General features: G+C 43.3%; 1 pseudogene; it reads right to left on the minus strand.

Moving 5' to 3' along the window:
* Positions 1 to 1,256, minus strand: LOC146177684 (uncharacterized; annotated as a pseudogene).
* Between the last annotated feature and the right edge of the window lie 4,314 nt (positions 1,257 to 5,570).

The following is a 5,570-nucleotide window of genomic DNA, read 5'->3' on the forward strand; positions in this document are numbered from 1 at the left end:
CTAAACGACGGCCAGAAGGTCTTGGCTCCTGGCGGCGTCTTCGGCCATTTGGACGACTTTTGTTTGAGTCTCCGGATCGGAGCTGAGTAGGAGAGCCTCCCATTTTTCAAATGACATTATTTTTTGTCCCTCCAGGGGGGCAAAAGGGCATTTCCAGAGAATATGGTTGAGATCCGCTTTGGCCTTACATTGCTTACACTCGTTTGAATATTGTCCCGGATAATAACGACTACACATAACCGGGTTCGGAAACGTATAAGTTTGGAGACGGCGCCAAGAAGTGGCCTGACTCTTTGTCAATGATTTATCAGTGGCGGGGTACTTCGTTCGATTAAGCCTATAATGTTGTGTAATCTCTCTGTAACACACAAGACGATCCCTGTCTGCGAAGCCCTTGGTATGGCCACTGGCTCGGAAAGCAAGACCTCGAGCCAGTTCGTGAGGTGCTTCATTTTCAGCCAGGGATGCGTGTGCAGGTGTCCAGACTATGCGAATTTTGCGGTCGTCCCTTGCAGTCCGCAGGATTCCGTTCGTCAGAGGGGAGACCCTCCCCTTGGCAAAGTTCATCACTGCTACTTTGAGTCAATGACTATCGCTGACGCATCCGTGCCCACTATTGCAAGTGCGATGGCGACTTCTTCTGCAATTTCGGGACTGCCCGTCGTGATCGAGGCGCCGGCTCGGAGATATGTCTCGGCGCTAGCTACCGCTATCACCATTCTCCCCTTCCCACAATTAGCTGCGTCCACGTAGGCCACGTCTTCTATCGGATAGTTTTTGAAACATTTGCCGAGGGCTTCAGCCTGTTTCTCTCTGCGATCCTTGTGGTGATCGGGATGCATGTTTTTCGGTAGTGGGGGGATCATCAGCCTATCGCGCACGCTCTTAAGCATGTCCACTTTCGGACCTTGCTGACTCTCGTAATTTATTCCTAGTTTCGCTAGGGTTTTCCTGCCTGTAACGCTTTCCGACAGCCTTTCGTACTGCGAGATTGTCACGCCTTCCACAATTTCATCTAGTGTGTTGTGAAGACCTAGTTCTAAAAGTTTTGTGGTGGGGGTCCGAATTGGTAAACCCAGCGCCTGCTTGACACTTCTGCGAATGATCCCTTCCAGCTTTGACTTCTCCGCTGCCTTCAGATTAAGGAAATGAGCTACGTAAGCAATCTTACTTATTACAAAGGCTTGAACTAATCTGATTAGATTCGTTTCTTTCATCCCATAGCGCCTATTTGCGATTCTGCGGATGAGCCGCATAGTCTGTTGCGCGCATATCTCCAACTTTTTCATTGTTTCTCCATTGAAACCGTTGTTTTGAATGTACAGCCCTAAGACTCTAATCCGGTCCACCGTCGGGACATCGAGTCCCTGAGCCTTAAGAGATATCCGCGGGGGATCCGACCGTGATTTCCTCTTTGGTTGGTAAAAAAGCATTTCCGACTTTTGCGGGGAGCACCTAAGTCCCCTATCATTTACGTACTTTTCAACTTCTCCTATGGCCATTTGGAGAGTCTCCTCTAATTGACCGTCGGTTCCTTTGCCAATCCACATAGTAATGTCATCCGCATACATGCAATGACTGAGACCTTCACTCGCTGCTAGTTTGCTGGGAAGCCCGATCATGGCCACGTTGAATAGAAGCGGGGACAGTACAGATCCCTGCGGGGTCCCCTTGCTACCTAGCTCTATGTAGTCTGATGTACTTTCCCCGAAGTTAATTTGGGCCACTATGTGTGAAAGGAAATTTTTAACATAGTTGTAGGTTTTCGGGCCTACTCCCAGGAGGCTGAGATTATCCAGGATCGCCTTGTGCGTGACGTTATCGAAAGCCTTCGCCAGGTCAAGACCCAGGATTACCTTCGTGTCCCGCGTTTGTGAGTCCAGAATTTCATGTTTTAGTTGCAGCATCACGTCCTGCGTTGAGAGACGACACCTGAATCCCACCATGGAGATAGGATAAAGATGGTGGTCTTCCATGTAGTTGTTGAGACGTGTCTGCACTACATGCTCCGTCAATTTCCCTGCACAGGAGGTTAGGGATATAGGCCTTAGATTCTCGATCGACAGAGGTTTCCCCGGTTTAGGAATAAGTACCACCTTAGCCGACTTCAACTGCTTAGGAATCTCACCCGCCTCCCAACATTTCTGCATGTAGGCAGTGAGTGCTGTTATAGAGTTGTCGTTGATGCAAGCTAAATGCCCTAGGGTGGAAACCAAGGCTGTCGAGTTAGAAAAGCAGTTAGTACATTTGGAGCAATATTCCAGATCCGCCAATCTGGAGATTCAAGGAGTGGCAAAAACTGACAATGAGGACGTGTCAGAAATTCTAACCAAAATCGGCGAACTCATCAAAGAGCCAATCAATGTTTGTTATATTGAAGCCTGTCATCGAGTACCAAACCGTAAACATGGCACACCAAACATTGTAGTTAAGTTCAAGTCTCGTGCGAAACGTGACACTACTCTTCAAAAAGCAAGAAAGGCTGGAATCAACAACGAAGACATTGGAATCAACAGCAAAGCTGCCATTTACGTTAATGAGCACCTCTGCCCCTATCTGAAACGACTCCATGGAATAACAATAAAATGTAAGAAAGAACAGCACTGGAAGTCAGTTTGAGCACAAAATGGGAAAATATTCGCTCGAGAAAGTGACACCTCAAAAAGCATTCATATAGCCCATGAGCAAGACCTTGTCAAGATAGTCTCTACACAGCCCCTCGACTCTTCTTCCTCGCACGAGGAAGACAAACCACCGTCTCCCGATACCTAAGCACATCTGCGCGCACTAAGCACACATAGCGCTCGGCTCCTTTCGTAATGGATTACAAAGAACTTGTTCTTCCACACTGTATAAAACCGCCTTGCTCCTCTGATAACTCTGTATTACAATTTAATGCACGCTCCGCAATAAATAAAGGAGATAATATTAGCCATTTGCTGACCCAGTTCTCTTTCAAATATAACATTATAATGGTTACAGAAACTTGGTATTATGATGGTTGTAATATGGTTCGCATTGACGGTTACAAAAACTTCACCATTAATCGCGAAAGCCGACGTGGTGGTGGAGTAGCCATCTACATTGAAGACGATTTGAATTACGAAACTGTACCTGATTATTGCCGTGTCACCAACGATTATGAAATTGTAACTCTTCGACATAATCCTGAGATTTTGGCTGTTGTTTATCGTCCCCCCAATGGCAGGTACGGAGTGTTTATAAAATTTTTTGACCAATTCCTAGAATACCTGCGCACGAACAATTTTCACTTGATATGTGGTGGAGATTTCAATTTGAATATGCAGGATGACAATGCCAGTGTCCATGATTTTGAGACAAGACTTTGTGCAAATGGTTTCACAAATGTTATAACAACGCCCACCCGTCTTACAGTGTCCTCATCTTCCACCCTTGATTTACTTATCACAAACACTGAAACAGCCGTGTCCCTTGCCGGTACGATCACTGCAGATATCAGTGACCATTGCCCTGTTTTTATGTTTTATCGTTCTCCTACGAGCTCAAACAAAAGTCGCCCTGATTTCATTACAATGCAATATATGTCGAACGAAGCTCTGTTATCTTTTGAGCAAGACATTGGCACATATGACTGGTCCTTTATATTTAACGACGCCTACTCGAATTTCCTTGAAATTTTCGTAAAAATATATGCTGCGCACTTTCCCTTCAGAACTTTCCGTCCATCAAAAAAGATAAAAAAGCCGTGGGTTACCACAGTTCACCTACGCATGATAAGAAAGAAAAATAAGCTCTTTCATGCATTTCTAAATGCGCGTACGCAGATGGCGCTCGAAAATTTCAAGGCTTCTCGAAATAAATTGAATTCTGAGCTTCGGCGTGAAAAGACGGCATATTTTGAACATATTTTCGCTGATATTACCAATTATCAACCAGAAGCCACTTGGAAAGCCATAAATAAGGTCCTTGGCCTTCGAAATAAGAACATCGCAGCTGAGAAGATATTAGTTAATAATCGCGAACTTTCTGGTCAAGCTCTAGCTGATCACTTCAATCAAGTATTTATCGACAGCATAACGACGGATCATAGCCTCCCATTTTCACCCTCTGACATTAATAGCCCTATAAAAAGATTTGTTTGTCTCCCTGTCACAGAGGCAGAAGTCTCAAGAACATTCATGCAACTTAAGAATAGCCAAGCTCTTGACATAAATAATTTGCAAATCAAACCTGTAAAGTATGGATTACCGTCCATTGCTCCTGTTCTCACGCACATTTTCAATTTGATCATTGAGGATGGCGAGTTTCCTTACGAAATGAAAAAGTCTAGAGTAACTGTCATACACAAAGGCGGCGACAAAAATGACACTAAAAATTACAGACCAATATCTGTTATACCAATATTCTCAAAAGGGTTCGAAAAAATTTTATCCGTAAGGTTGACAGAATTTTTTGACCAGATGAGGCTTTTTTCTGATGCCCAGTTTGGTTTTAGAAAGGGGCGCTCGACAGAGCATGCTCTGCTGATTCTCAAAGAAAAGATCTTAGAGAATATTGAAAATAAGTTGCTTACTATTGATCTATTTATTGACTTTTCCAAGGCTTTTTTTGATTCACTCAGTCATGATATCCTTATAGATAAATAATTTTTTTATGGAATTGAAGGAACACCTTTAAACCTTATCAGATCTTACCTTCGAGACAGAAGTCAGTGCGTACACTTAGGTAACAGACAGTCCTCTTTTTTACCCATTGCAACTGGAGTTCCACAAGGTAGTATTTTAGGGCCGTTCCTTTTTAATGTATATATTAATGACATTGTGACGACTGGGTTAGAGGGAAACTTTATTATTTATGCTGATGATAGTAGCATTATTTTATCTGGCCCAGAAGAAAACAGTCTTGCAACACAATGTAACGACTTGCTCGAAAGATTGGTTTTCTGGTCAAAGAATAACCGATTGAAAATTAATCCGGCAAAAACAAACGTAATTATTTTTCGGCCGAGAAATAAAGTAGTAAGCTTGGCGACCACTCTTAACTGTGATGGAGAAGAAATTTCAGTTGTAAAAGAACATAAGATTCTAGGAGTGACGTTTTCCGATTCATTAACATGGGACTCGCACATCACCAATATCTGCGCAAAACTCAGTAAAACAACCCGGGCCTTATCTCGCTGCCGCTCCTTACTTCCAGTGCACACTAAACTTCAAATATATCAGGCGCTGTTCTTCTCATACATTAACTATTGCAATTTTGTGTGGTTGACAACAACTAAAGGCAACATTAAGAAGGTTTACATGTTGCAAAAGAAGATTGTGCGCATTATAGCTAACATTGACTACTTCTCTTCAACTGAACAGTATTTTCCTCAATACAATATAGTCCCGATACAAAACATTTATGAATTTCGTATGCTGCGCTCATTTTATTTATCATCACCCGCTTTCAGGCAGTTCATTACGTCTATCGCATCCTTACAACATTATCAAAGCAATGCCTCTACACGCAGCACTGATGTGTGGCTGACTCCACGCTTCCGCACCAATTACAAACTACAGTCTTTGAAACATAATCTTCCACAAATT

This window comes from Amblyomma maculatum, chromosome 10 (genome assembly GCF_055883805.1).
Source record: "Amblyomma maculatum isolate TAMU_Amacu chromosome 10, ASM5588380v1, whole genome shotgun sequence".
Lineage (NCBI taxonomy): Eukaryota > Metazoa > Arthropoda > Arachnida > Ixodida > Ixodidae > Amblyomma > Amblyomma maculatum.